Genomic DNA, 15861 nt, shown 5'->3' on the forward strand with positions numbered 1-15861 from the left:
GAAGAATACTTATTTGCATTTACTCCTAACATAGGTGTTAAGCTACGTACCTCAACACAAACGTGCTTGACTTTTGACAAACACTCTAGTGAAATGCAAAAATACAATATAGAAGAAATCAAAGATAAATGCCACCATCACCTTCCGAAAACTGCAGAGTTTGGACTATTGAAAATCTTTGGCACAGTGTTCCACAATATTCTGTTCCACTTCAAAGAAGCATTCCTCTCTTGGGTTGTTCATTTGAACAAACCGGGCCCTTTCTTTTATTTAAAGCTGGTTAATGGTGCACTCCTGCATATATACTAGTGTGAAATAGCACAGAGTCTCGGTACACATTTCTTTCACTTTGTATAAACATTAAAACTAGAACATGAACAAACATTTAATTTTCATTACTGATTTATTTGCGTCACATTAATATCCAATGGCTCAGTCACTAGCACCTTGTTGTGCTAGGAACTGTACAAACACTTATTAGAGAGAAAACCCATCTTTAAAAGCCTCTATCTTAAGATAGAAGAGAAAAAAAAGATGAATGAAACAAGACCAAAAAAAGAAAAAAAAATAAAGGGGAAAAAAAAAAAAGAAGGAAATGGCAACGTAAAAAGATGAAGATAGCAAAGTCCCAACACAATGAGTATTCAGGCACAGATTCTCCCTTTACAGTTTTCAGCTTGTGGGAAATATTAGCATATTAATAGATTCCGCATGTTAAAACACTGCAGTGTTTAGTGAGTTGTACAGGAGCTGCTCTGGATCTCAGCCAACCACCACACCTCGAGCAGGATTTGGTTGCCCAACCAAGGATCTAGTGTTGATTTAGATACTCTATATATTTCACCAACCAGCTCCGTAGGGACACCTCAAACAACCTGTGGTATCTTGGAGGGCACTTGACACCAACATTTATCTCGCCTCTTGTGCCTGCAGCCTCTAGAAGGCCTGCCTGAAACAAAGTGGGCTGTATCCATGTTTCCTACTGTCTCATTATCACAAAGAGCAGCTGCTTTCTTAATCATCATTATTATTTCTGTAACAACACTGCTAACTTCTGTGCTTAGCAGGCATTAATTACCTTTGTAAAGGCAAAAGGTAAGATCCCATCATTGTTGAAGCCAACAGAGTTCTGCTGTGCACGTTTTGGAAATGGGGTTTCATATAGGATACAAGAGCGATTTCATTTAATGGGACAAAATACAGGGAAGGGAAAGGGTAACAGATGTAGCATAAGAGCAAAGTGATTGAGTAATATACTCGCTTTGTGCTCTGCTATTTCCAAAGTGTTTGACAGCAGTGATGATAAAGGTGACCTTTCTGCGTCTGTTCATTCTACCCTCAGGCACAGATTAATAAAATATTCCATAGATTCAGAGATTTTAATACCAGAAGGGAGCGCTGTGATCAGCAATCTGACCTGCCTCACTACATAGGTCATTTGACTTGAATTAATCTTCTAGTGAATAACCGTGATGGAACCAGATCCATTTTCTTACTGTATAGAGCCCTTGTCTAGATCTCCCGTGATGAAGAGGCTATCACAAGCCTGCTAAGTTTTTACCAGGAGTTAATTAAGCTCAATGTTAAAGCACCGCACTTTCTATCTAGATTGACAGTGGCAACGTTCAGCTTCCAGCCACTGGATCTTATTCCCTTACATCAATGCTTCATTTTCATTTGAGTCTTTCATGGACAATTCTACTTACCAAAGGAAATACAGCAAGTAAACAAATTCCTGGCATAGCTGTCATCAATCTCCCTATCAGGATGAAAATTTGCTGTCTAACCTGATGAAAATACTGTCTGAACACGAGAATTCCCAGTGTGAGTAGTGAAATACTGGTAAGAGCACCAAGATGATGGAGTCCCACTATTGGACTAACCTAATAAAATGAAAAATATGCCCCAATGTAGAAGCCAAAGTAGGATTTCAAATCATGGAAATTTCGTGTACCACAGAAGGATCTTTTTAAGAAAATGAGGAAGTTTTTTCAGGAGTCTGCATTAACACTCCTTCAGTTCAGTAACTAAGACATCATGGCTGAGACATCTGTTTTCCTGCCACGTACGGTGCTAGTGCTAGTTTGAGAGTAAGCCAGAGGAAAGGTTTTCTCCACGCTGTAGAGGCTGGGGACCTCTACAAGACATGTTGCCAGGGGGTCCAACAATTTCTGGCAGAGAAAGAAGCTGTTATCCCCACTTTCAAAATGCCTAATATCTTAAAAGCTTTATAGCTGTATAAGCATGCAGCATTAGTATCCAGGGGCAGCAAGTCATGTAAAGGCATTGCTTGAAAGGTTATGAAAACTAAGTGTAACAAGCACTCTAATTCCACAACTGAGTGTGCACCACTTCACTTTCCAATTAGGGCAATAATGCTTAACATACCAAACAATGAATTCAACATATGTATCTTTTAGGTAATTTAATTACCCTCCCCTGCCCCCCAAAGTTATGCAATGTAATAGATTGATTTACATTTCTGGTTTTGACCCACAGTAAAGGAGATTAATAGAGGAAAGTAAATTAATTTAGATGGCAAGCTACTTAACCTAATTGGATCAATGTAATTCTGAAAGAGTAGGGATCAAAATAACATTAATATATCATAGTGCAATTCATCACCATGTCTGGAGTTTCAAATGTTGTCAGCTACAACGCTCAGCAGTACCAGATGATTATCAATGTTTTGCACTGCATGAAGAGGCAGAAACAAATGCTATTGAGAAGTGCATCAACTGCTGGATACGATTAAAAAAATCAATTGAAGCAACACCAAAACTTTCTCATTTATTCTCCGAAAATGCAAAAGTGCAATTCTTGAGTTAAATTATTTATGCACTTAGTCGTTCTGTTTGTCAGCACCGTGGGTTTTTTCACATTTCCCAGGGCCAGATTAACATGTAGTCTTCAATGGCCCAGAAGGACAAGTTTCATCCCTCCTGATCTATGAAAGACACAGCACAGGCTTCCTCACCCTCTGTAAATCAGTAGGAAGCTTACCTGTCAGATTTGCTGTAACATTTTCAGGTGTCAAGAAGCTTCGACTAACCTAAGCCTCAGGGAATATCACGAACATTATTTAAACTTCCAATCCTCACCTTCCCAGCTCCCCGCAACGTGAAGTCTTAGGCAGCTTGATTGGAAGAGGGAAAATGTCCTGTTTCAACTACATCAAATTTTTTACTGAATCCATTTTATGACAGGAATGGCAATTTAACATACTGCCTCTCACTTGCAAATGAGAAAATCAGTCTCTGCTCTCCAGGCACCACTATATTATTCCAAAAGGTTATAATGATGTTTCATCACCCAGGGAGAGTCAGAAAGACAGAGCCGCAGAAGTTAGAGATGGAAAAAGTCTAGTGGATCATACAGACGGCCTCCCTGGAAGCCAAGTGTGCTGTAGATCAAATTAGGTTCTGTCTCATCGAGCTTCAAGTGTCGGAAGCAATGCTGATTCCACCACTTTCAAAGGGAGACTACTTTGCATTCCAACAGATGTTACTGTCATGATGCATTTCCTAATATTCAGCCTTTTCTAGTTTTTCCTAGTTATACTTCTTTCATTAGCTGAAACAATTGCTTTTCCTTCTTGGTACATATATCATTCAGATAGGTCCAAATGATTACCAAATTCTCCCTTAACCATCCATGGGCCAAGTATAGCATATCAGGCTATAAAAAATGACAAGAGCTGTGTATTTCTCATGCTAGTGCTACTCAGGAAAAATCTAAACATTATCAGAGTAGGAGCAGACACCACGGTTTCCCTTGGTGATATAGGAGAAACTGGTAGACAAAAGCCTAAGGAGTAAATCTCTTTCTCACAGCACATAGGCTTGTTTTTCGCTCTGTCTTTTAGGATGAAATGCCTTCGGTTGCCCTCCCTGTTCCAGGTCATCCCCCTGCAATAAAGATATGAGGGGAAAGACACCAACAGCATTATCCATCACAATGCATCTACAAGTCTCTCAAAGCTGCTCTGTGAGACTAAAGTGACACCCAGCAACCAAGATTCAACAGCACTGTTTGAAGCCAAACAATATGATGTCTGGATAGTCTGGTACGTGTTTCTTCAATGTCCTGGGTGGTGTGTGGCTCACTGACACATCTCAGAAGGACCATGCCTTGCTCTGGCATGACATGGAGCATAAAACCCAGCCTTTGCTTCAGAAGGGAATCAGGGCAGGCAGAAGAGACCTAAGTTTTTCCAGTAACAAATCCGTGCTTCTGCTAGCACTGTCTGATTGTTAGTGCTAGTGAGTGAGCAGGGACCTGGGCTGCTTCTCTTGGGCAGATGCTCTGTGACATGCAGACCAAACCCTCCCAACACTCCCAGGAAGGTGGTGTGATCTGCCTACTGCCATCAAGCATTAACTAGGACTTTGAGGTGGGGTAAAGTGAAGCAAGAACTGAAGACTTAGCTAAAATCCCATGCCTGAAATAGAAACACCACAAGCAACTTCTAAAACCAGCTGTGTTCTCTTTTGAATCTCATGGAGGTGTAAGGCACCCTCAAATCTGAGCTAGGGCTTTGTCAAATATTTGATTCTGAGGTCTGACATGCCTAGGAATGAATCTGGGTACTCTGCATATACACTGCAAGACTCACAGCACTGAGGTGTACGATCTCATTTTTGTTTCTGCAACTCCTTATCTGGTGGAAAGCTTTGGAAATGCAAATAATTGTCACCTTAAATCTTGTTTCAAATATGGTCACGCATGGACATCTCTGTTCCGGGGTCCAACACGTAATGCACTCTTTGGTTAGGAGGTTTCACAGGGTTGCTTTTAAGGATATAGAGAAGGTGCCGTGAACCTACTGAGCTTCAGAGAGGAACATACACTTTTCATGATCTTAAGTTTACTTTTCTCCTTACCTTTGGTTTTGACTAACATCCCAGTATAGTTACAGGACTTCAAGAACCAGTGTTTTAGGAAGAACATTAAATATTCCTATGACTTCTTAAATGATGGCAGTCAGCTGCTCTGCCTGCTCTGTGGGAGCATTGATCATAATAACCTGCTGGCAGTGTGAGGCTGACTCAAACCTGGCCGTGGTGCCCCCCTTCTCCTCAGACATGCTGCCGGCAGCTCAGACAGACATCTGACCTTTACTGATACTTGTTACTCTTTCTCCTCCTTCCGAATGATAAAGTGCCTGTCTTCTCCCCCATCCAAGCACTGCCTCACTCTGTTATACAAATCCTTATTAAAAGCCCTCCAGCTACGCATTTTAAACCTTGCCCACAAACGGGGGAGATGAGGAGAGTGAAACAGGGTGGCATATAGGCAGATATAAAAAATGTCATCTAAACCTCTGCCTACAGACACCAGTGTACTCCATTAACTCTTAAGCATCTCAATTCAGGTCATTTTGACCTTTATACTGGAATTAGTTATAAATTAGTTTATACTGTTATTTCTTCAATTGCTGTATTTCTTCACAGGTATACCCATAGGAATAAAGAAGTCTCTCAAGCCTGCTGCTTCTGCAGTGGTGGTCTCGGTGCAAGTACCTCCTGATATTCACAAAAGCAACATTCACAGAGGCGTTTTTCAGTTCTTCTTTCTCATTACAATATAATGAATGAGTGAAGCACGGGTAATGACTTTCCCATGCACAGACACCTAACATCACCCTATTCGCAAAAACCACCACATATTCTTTAAACACGCCTCTTTCTTTCCCCTTGTTTAATTATCTTAAAGTGATTTGAAATGCTTTTGGACATTTTCCCATTGAATGTCTCCACTTCATAATATCCTATCCGCTACACTCCAGTGTGCTGCCATAGAGGGACTGCAATGTCATAACTGAAGAACCTGAGAGATTGAAATTCGCCGAGCTTAATTAGCACAACAATTCTGAGGAAAAGAGAGGAGCAAAATAAAACTATAATAGCTAGGAAATCAACCAAGCATCCAAAGTTTCAATAGTAACTCTACGGTAGTAGCCTCTGGCCTATTTCACATGCTCTGCAGATAGACAATTTGAGTTGATCATACGCTACATTTGAAAAACATGTCTCTGTACTTCTACCCAGTTCTTTTGATGCAGAAATTCATATAATCCTGAGTCTACTGAAGTCTGTGTTAAAATACTACTCCCAGCCCCTTGCATGAGTGGACCAGTGTCTGGAACAAAGATTTTCATAAACACATGCTACAACATTAAAAGCGACAGCCACGCTCTGAGTTGTCCCTGGACAGTGTATTGAAACACAGGTACTCTCACTGATAGCTGCTGTCTGGTGTGCTGGGCATAGGGAGACAAGAGGGACAAGCACAGCTTTTAAAGCCTACAACCATCCCGTCTTCAGAACTAGTCACTAATGAGGTTGCAGCGTATAGAAAACCAAAGAACAGCCTAAGCAAACAAATCTGAACAACGAAGGGAGAAAACCACCTCCCTAGCTGGCAATCACTGAGTGATTGAGAGCTTTCTTGTTTCCTGACTGCTTGGAAAACAAACTGTGTACCTCACCTCCCCAGACTTCGATAGAAAATGATTGAAATGAAATTAAGCACGTCAGCGGCCTCCCGTGCTGTTCCAGGCCCTCGGCTGCAGGCCCTGCTTCCATCACTCATTGCAATGTTTACGGCAAACATTCGCTTGCCAAAACTCTATCATTTATTTTATCATTCTAATTCCAAAACATTAATGCTAACCAGTGTTGCGGTGAAAGCGTGTTCTCCCTTGGAAGAAGATAGACAACATGTTTTCCAACAAAGCAGATGGGTAAAAACAAGTTGTCTCCCTAAAATGGCTTAAGCTTGGCCAAAACCCTCAGGGTAGTCATAATGGGACAGCATTAGATACCCTGCATCTCAGATGGTCGTCAAGGGAAGAAGAAACCCACACGGCATGCATGAGGGAACAAGAGGAATGCCAGCAAGGTTCACTCTGTCTTTGCAAGGGAGCTTGGAGATGTAGCAGAACTTCTCCAGCAGAAGAGGGAATGGCACCACTTCTGTGAGCTTTAACAGAAACCGCTCACCTCGCGCACACACAAAGCCAAAGTCAGAACTGGTTTCCCAGCATCCCGCCCATGTCAACCTCGAAGATGTTCTGACTTTGTTTTTCCCTGGCCCACTCCAATATACCAAAGCAGCATTTGACAGTTTTCAGCATCTCTCTCACAGGATTGTCCTAGGAGAACTCCTTGTGAGGAATATTTTATATTACCTCCTTGAGCTTCCCTGTGTAGCGGAATAATAGAAATCATGTTATTGGTTCAGCTGGGCAGTGTGCCATGAAAAGCAAACACCTTCAGGAAAGGCTCCAGAACACCACTGGCCACAAATTGTTGTCAGCTACAGAGAGATGACAGCGCTTATGGGCTAACTGATTTTTGGTGGAAAAATACAACTCAGTACACTTAGGCAAACTATGTAGGCTGACTGCTTTAGAGATACTTTATTGTGTGAGCTATATTAAGTAGCTTTAACTTAGAATAACGGAAGTACCCGTGAAACCCTGAAGCAACATGCCAAAAGAAAAGCACTATGCTGGAAATGGCCACTGAGCTACTACACCTCTGAAGTATCTATGGCAAAGATCAAAAGTAACGTGCACTGCTACGCTGCAGGCTGAACCCGGACAAATTTACACCACTCAGTATTCTGAATTGGCTTTGGCTAGACTAAAGACTAACACAGCTCTGAAACTTCTGGCTCCTCTTCCATGGAGCTGTTCCTCAGATGACAATACTGTGGTTTCTTATGAAATGCATACTTCCTATTATTATGCTTCCACTAAAACTCGTACAAGATAATCTAGGGGATTTTTTTTTAACATTCTGATCTTGCATGCAGAACACAGCATTAGAGTTACAGATGTAGGCAACGCAGACAGCACCGTAAAATCATCGCTCAAAGGATTCACTAGAAAATATTGAGATGGTTCAGAAGCTAAGGAGTACATATATCACAAGTGGCAGACACAATATTTTAATGCATTCGTTTCTAACATCACAGTCCTGCCTTTCATGAAACAAATTCTTATAGTCCCTGTAACACTTCTAGGATGGCATAGTTTTCATTAAATAGTAAGTTTGGAGATGCTGGTCTGGAAAGCTGTCAACGTCTATTTGAAATGTTTCGTTCAATTATATATGTCACTTGTAGCCGAGTGAAATTAGGCTGCTGAGCAGATGTTGTTGGGCAAATTGTCTAACTGTACTTTCATCTGAATGTTTCCAGACTAGTGCAGAATTCTATTTAAAGCATCCAAGAAAACTAGTCCTAACATGGAAAATTTATAAACATAGAAATTTAAGCAACTCCAATGAAAAATCAGAACTTATTAAAATATAACTAACAAAATGTAAATAGTGCTGTGGGATTACAAAAAGTTATATGCAAGCATCTGCAATACTTTTAGAAAGCCAGGCTCTTACATTAATGAAAAGACACTGCGCCTCGGTTTATTCTTAAACTCTAAGCAATAATCACATCCTCTCCGTATCTTATTCTGGCTTTTGAGTGTGTGCCTGCAGGTTTCATTTGCATTTGCATTTTTAATTTAAATGAAGTTGTCTTGCCTTTTCTGCCAGTTTGTTGAAAGACAAAATAGCATTTTTGTTTTACTAAGCCCACAATTTTCTCCTTACCACAAGAATGAGCCATTTGCTCTAAGTAAGCTGTACTCATATATCACTTGCAGAACACCACTGACTTTTACAGATATGCCTTCACTTTGCCCTACGCTTCACTGTCTCTCTCACTAACCTTTTAAAATTCTGGATGAAGAGGGCAGAGATGTGTAACGGTATTTTTGTGCAAAATCTGTGTTTAAGTCTCAAGCATACAATGTGGTACACATCTTCATTTAAAAACTAAGTAGGTGAAAAAGTCATAAAGATTGGACTCGCGTTGGAGCGAGTCCAGAGGAGGGCGACCAAGCTGGTGAAGGGTCTGGACGGTCTGACCTACGAGGAATGGCTGAGGGAGCTGGGGTTGTTTAGCCTGGAGAAGAGGAGGCTCAGAGGTGACCTTAGTGCAGTCTACAACTACCTGAAGGGAAGTTGTAGCGCAGTGGGAGTCGGCCTCTTCTCCCAGGCAACTAGCGATAAGACAAGAGGACACAGCCTCAAGCTTCGCCAGGGGAGGTTCAGGTTGGACATTAGGAAGCATTTCTTCTCAGAAAGGGTCATTAGCCATTGGAAGGGGCTGCCCAGGGAGGTGGTGGAGTCACCATCTCTGGAGGTGTTTAAGAAAAGACTGGACATGGCACTTAGTGCCATGGTCTAGTTGCCATGGTGGTGTCAGGGCAATGGTTGGACTCGATGATCCCAGAGGTCTCTTCCAACCTGATTGATTCTGTGATTCTGTGATTCTGTGATTGGCTGCAGGTTGCCAGACTAAAGGTGCACCTAGCCCTATATTCTGTCTCGAACAGTGGCCAATGCTAGGCAAACAACTCATGAAGAGGGTAAGCGTACTACATTTCCCCAAAACACTGCTCCCATTCTGCCTCCAAATCCTTTATAAGCCAGGGACAAATGGAAAACCTTTGTGGAGCGGAGACTCTGAGATTAAATAAGAACCCACAAGGGTGTTCTCACTCTCCCTTGACACTCTTCCTTTCCAATTAAAGCAGTGACTTCCATGAAGATCAATTAATTTGGTAACACAAGACTGCAGTTACATATTTCGGGCAATGTGTTAAGGCTAATGGCAGCAATTACAGCATGGTGTGCTCTGAAGTCTGCTCCCATGGAAGCTGATGGATAAGGCTTTGATTTCGGTCTCTAGAACAATTTTACTGGGACAGAAAAACAGCCAGTAAGATACCCACTGTCCCAGTAACCTCTGTGCTTTTGTTTGGAGGCTGACTGCAAGTGCTCATGTGGGTTTCAAGTGTGTAAGGGTTATTCTTACCTGAGCATGAGATCACAGACTCCTGTTAACTCTCCTCCAATCCAATAAAAATACAACCACTCTCTGGCATTGCTAGCAGCACGGAGGTGTAACTGCATGTTTTCTAAACCACTTCTGAAATGAGCACATCCTCCACTGCTCAGGCTCGAAGACGGTAGGCTGCTCTTGCCCTGTACTGACTGCCTCAGCCCCTGCAACAGGGGGCTGCATCCCAAACACTGCATCAGCTGTTGGCATATGGCACTGCAGGTGACTTGGGAAAACTTGAGTGACTTTTCAAGTAACTTTAGGCTATATTCTCAGAGGATTATGGCTCATTTCCAACTAATTCTGCTTCAACATATGACTTGAAATTGGGATGAGGTGATTAGGATGTTTGCAGAACAAACACATTGGCCTGAGGTATCGAGCAACAAGTGAGTTTATAGGGTGGAGGCATCTGAGAGAAAGGATGGGGGTTGAAATATTCCCCCTTCCTTTCCTCTTCCTTACCCATTAATTACTTTCCTACATTCCCTGCATTTTACCTTAGCCATTCTTCATCATCTTTCCATTCCCTCTCCTTTTCCCCTCATTATTCCTCCATAGCCCGCCTTTCATCACCTCTTACATGCCTATGTGTATTATTTCACTGTTAAACAGAAAATACATTTTTCTTAGTAAGCAAGACACCAAAGAGCAACACAACCACATCAGAGCTTTTCTTAAACAAACCTCAGATCTGTGGGTACCACAACACGGCATATGAGGTTGGTAGTTGCCAGGGAACCAAGTGACCAATTCCACAAGACACGACTTCAGTGGGAGCTCTAATGGAGATAACACAGATCATCACCCCTGTTTGTCAGGTCAGGTTCCAAGATCATGTTTTTCAGGCAGGGAAGGAAAAATGGCCAGCAAAATCAGGACACTGGGGTAAGGGTAAACTAGGTTTTTAGCTTTTTTCCTTTTTTTTTTCACCTCTCTACTGCACACTTCCACTGTATCTAATTCCTTGTCTCTGCCATGTGTCAGAACCCTTTATGAACCAATTAAACACATTAATTCAACAGCAAATGACTGCAGGAAAACATCAGATCAATGCCTGTGGCTCGCTGCAGACTATGAGCGTGGCAGAGCTGCAGCACATGGATGTGGGAAGGAAGGGCCAGCAGTGGGGCTGGGGCATGAGGATCCCTCCTCCCCACTCCAGCGGCAAGCCTGCGGTCAGAAACACAAAGGCAAGCCCCACAGTATCAGCTGCTTCTGCTTTTACTTATTTAGGAATTGATTAATGTCAGAAGCAGATTCTGACTTCTTGCTCCAGGAAGGTTTTTTGCTGGCCCAGGGGTCCAAACTTGCTTCTCACCCACCTGGAGGGCATCTCATTGCACCGAAGGCACTGAAGATATGCTGGTAAAGAGCTTGGGAGAGAAGGATCAGACACTGTCTTTTAGAACAACTTTTAGAAGTTAAGACACAAAATTATAATTTTCTTTTCAATTCAAGGAAGTAATTAATTTATAATAACATTGAACATTTAGTTGCTGACAGAGATATGACACTTCTCTTACATAAGTCATTTTAATTATTCCTACTAACTAAGACCTCAAAAATATTGTGTAGCCTAAGCTAACAATGCCTTTCCAGATATTTTTGGTTCTACTGTCATTTGAAAAATTGATGCCTAGAGCATCAGCATTTATCAAGCTCATTATAGATTTCATCTGAATAACTACAGATAATTAAAAGTATGCTTCATTTTTATTGTAACGTTTTCCCTCCTAACGCTGCAAAGTAATTCTGTTGTTGCTCAGGGTTTTAGGAATTGACTCATCTGCCAGAAAATAAAATTCCACAAAATGATATACAAACTATTCATATATACAGACATGAGTCAAACATGCAGAAATGATATGTGCATATACACACACACATATATATACACTTTAGAGCACTATATGCATTTGCACATACATAAAATAGTCTTAAAAGTGAATGGTTATTTCAGATACACAACTTCAGACACCTGAGTAACCATCCTCTGAAAATCAGTCTTCTCTAAGGCGCTTAGTCAAGTTGGACACACAAAATCCCTTTAGAAAATGTTTGCCATGCTTATATTTATCTGTTACCTATATGAAATATAGACACCTGATGACCCGTCATCTTACACTGCACAGAATTAGAATCATTGAATCATTTTGGTTGGAAAGGACCTTTAAGATCATCGAGTCCAACCACTAACCTAACACTACCAAGCCCACCACTAAACCATGTCCCTCAGCACCACATCTACACGGCTTTTAAATCCCTCCAGGGATGGTGACTCCACCACTTCCCTGGGCAGCCTGTTCCAATGCTTGATAACCCTTTCAGTGAAGGAACTATTCACACTTCAATAAAGCATATGTACACTACTGCTGCAGACTTGAGTGGAGAAATCTCGGCAGCATATTGCTTTATTTTGTGTAGGTGTTACTAACTTAGAAGGTGCCCAGAGTGCAGAAACTTTTCTCTTTTGAGAAACTGTTCACCAGGATGCTGGAGAGCCATCCTTCCTGAGCTAGGATTTAAATGAGATATTGTTTAGAGATGTAAAACCCATCAGGAGACTTCTGAGCTAACTCGGCTTCCTCTGCGTTGGGAACCACGTCATTCACATACCAAAGGCTGGATTGCTGTATAAAGGCAGGGCTTGCATCTCCACACAGCACTGAAATAACATCAGTTTAAATATCTTTTTCTACTATTCATGGATCAGGCGATGTCTGTCATACCTGGAACTGCTCTGATAATTGTTAATAATGCTCATATAAAACACACACATGATTTTCGTTTTTACTGTTTATGAGTTTGCAATAATCAGTACAACACTGAGTTTGACTTGCATGAGTATAATACATTGCACCTAGAAACCTGCTTCATTCTAGGATCCTTAACAGTACTTCAATTAAATAACATCATGTATGATGAATTTTTCTTGGCACACCTTTATCATCAAATGCTTTATGTTTTGACATGACTTTCCAGGTTACTTTGACACTAAAATTACCCATAAATAGCAATGGCATTAAAAAGCAATTAGAGATATATGCTTTTTTAATGCCTCTATTATAATCCACATTCTGGTAAATCAGAGATAGACTATTTAATGACACAAGCACAGAAGAAACTAATGGTTTAGTATTAACATCCATGTGAAGCAGTGCTAGCAAGCGGTTGGTGAGGTAGTTTCAGGCTGAGGTAAGAAAGAGGAAAAAAATATAATGAGTAGAATCTGACATAAATATTAGGAAATAGATCTATATTTTATAAAGGCCATTTTATCCGAGACTGCTTAGGTTTCCTCCCACTCACAGAATGAATTCACAGTGAATAAACCCTTGACTCATGAGAATATTTCACATGTAGATTTGGATTTTATGTAAATTATTTAAGTATGTTTGGGAAAGTTTGGGCAGTGATGTAGAACTGTTCCCCTGCCTATGCACATCAGTCAAAGAAACAGCACTCATCAACCAGGAACTGAAAAGGGCAAAAAAAGTTTTACCAACAGGCTTAAGACTAGACTGTGGCATGGAAAAGACAAGACTATATTATCCTGTCCCTTAAATTTGCCTTCTCCTGACAACAGGAGCAGGAGGCAGTGCCTTGGGCCGGCTGTGCTAGCAGTACAAAAACCTCTGCCCAGAACAGCACATTGCAAACCCAAGAAACCTAAACCCAGAGAATGTGGAGACATACGCTAATGCCAGTCAATATCCAAAAGGATGAAACGACAAAAGCCCTAGAGTAAGCCCCTCCAAAAGAATTCTGCAAAGGACTGTTGATACACTAGAGGCTCGAGGTAATCAATGTATAAATGTCCACTGCATTGCAAAACCAAAAAAAAAATCTGTTTGCTTTCTTGCCTATCGCTGAATTTTTACTCTTTAAATTTATTTACATCCTAAAAAATACATAAGATATGTTATTGTTGATTGTCCTACCTACAATAAAGGGTGTTGTTTTGTTTAAGCTGACCTCTGCCATTAGGTCAATACTAATAGGGAAATGATGAGGCTGTTTCACTTGATGAGAGATGTTACACTGTGCTGCACCATAGGAATTAGCTACAACACTTCCACAGCAAAAAGCAGGAGATGACAAAATTTTGCCAGTACCATGTCAGCTGCCCCAACAACACAGCACCCGCTGAAGGTGCGTGGAGACTTTCTACCACTCGTATGTCTGTCTGCTACCCAAAGCCGGAGAAGCCTACAACAGCCTTGTCGACAGAGGTTAAAGAGAGAGCACACTCTACAGAAGAGATGCCAGGTTGTCAGGGACATCTGGATAATATTGAACAAAAGAACCTCTAACCCAGCTCAGTTAGGTGAGGGAACAGAAGACACAATCAGAGCTACTAACAAAATAGCAGGGAATTCAACTGTTGGGAAACGTGTAATGGGATACTGAGCCTTTCCCCTCCAGACTTCTGCTTTTAATTAGATCCTCGTCCAAAATAATGGAAAGGTTTTTAGCAACTGATGGCTGATGTGTAGATTGCAAAAAATGACCTGGTCTGAGATTAGACAGTGATATCATAGTACAATACACTCAATCTAGCCAAATGGATACACTCAAATCTACCCCTTTCCCCCCTCTATTCTGCCAACTGTCTGTTTTGTTATCAGTCTGAGCAGGAAGGAGATAACACATAAATTCCCAACTATTCTCTCTCTACTAGGAGACAGGCGGCAGAGCATGACTGAGGTATACGAAGTGGGCAGGGTATAGAAGGGTGCAGTAAAACTGGCTTACACGTTCTGCATACAAAGCTCATCAGTCCCAGGGATGTTAGGTCAGCATCTCAGACAGCTAACTAATGCAATAAAAGGAATGAAATAAAACCAGAAACAAACACCTAGGAAAACCAAAGCAACAACCACCAAAGCATACGCAGAATTTTTCCTTAATATTTGTAGGCATTTTCCAGGTGTCAGCAATCTTTAGGAACATCCTTCTACTGCTTTGAATGCTTTTCTTCCCCATCTCCTGAATATTTTTTTATGGGAAGAGGTTGTTGTTTCTTAAAAAAACCCCATAATTGCATTCATATTTTGGCCTAATTTTCCACATAGAAGTCAGGCCCTTCGTTTCAGTAATAAACCACAGGTACCCTGCCACAGCGTTTAGGTAGGGTAGAAGTTTTTATGATAACCACTGTTATAACATTTTTAGATGCCATTAATGAAAATACCTCTACTTGATTCTGCCCTTTAAGGCCAAACTGCTTGGTTCTGGATTTCGCCTTAGTCTGCTCCAGTTTGTCATGCTCCAGAGAGGACGAATGTTCCAGCTGTGCTTTGGGAGGTGCAATGGCTTCAATTCACACGACTTTCTGAGACATGCTGTTTCCCCATACCATAACACACCAAGAGAGATGAGCTTTGGTCTGCAGCCCAAGGTACTGTTTTTTTTTAGCATCGAGAGCTATGAGGAAGTTTTCCTTGGAAGATGGTCCTCAGTGCAGCAGTTCATTTCTTTACCTTGATCTGACAGAAATCTTTACTCTCAAAGAGCGCATCAGTTGATGAATGCACATACTTGGTTTCATAAGCATATTTTGGACACACCTAGAATGAGCGCAGGAAGCAATATTTCATAAACATTACTGCAAATCAGCAGAACCTCATTATCTCCTACTGAGCTACAGTGATTCATATCAGCCGAAAGAGATACGACAATAAAAAACAGAATGCAAAAGAGACTGGATGCTTCGATTAAAATCAGGCAGCGAACAAAGGAAGCTGAGTTTTGAACTCAGTGCAAGACGGTTATTGTAGCTTATGAAAGAAGAAAAGAAACCCATCACAGCACTGGAATTCCAGAAATCTGCTCTCCTAAGAGGAAATTTTTCTTATCCTTTCTGATGGATGAGAGGCTCAAAGTACAGTGTCACTGAAACAGGAAAGTAACTGCAGCTACAGAGACCCAAATCTGCCAAGA

The 15861-nt window shown here is 41.3% G+C and overlaps 1 protein-coding gene across 1 annotated transcript in view; it reads right to left on the reverse strand.

Annotated features, from left to right (window-relative positions):
* Nucleotides 1–15861, reverse strand: part of ADAM12 (ADAM metallopeptidase domain 12) — a 188849-nt gene that overhangs the window by 80845 nt on the left and 92143 nt on the right. The window lies entirely within an intron of this gene.

The sequence above is a fragment of the Nyctibius grandis genome, chromosome 4 (genome assembly GCF_013368605.1).
Source record: "Nyctibius grandis isolate bNycGra1 chromosome 4, bNycGra1.pri, whole genome shotgun sequence".
NCBI lineage: Eukaryota > Metazoa > Chordata > Aves > Nyctibiiformes > Nyctibiidae > Nyctibius > Nyctibius grandis.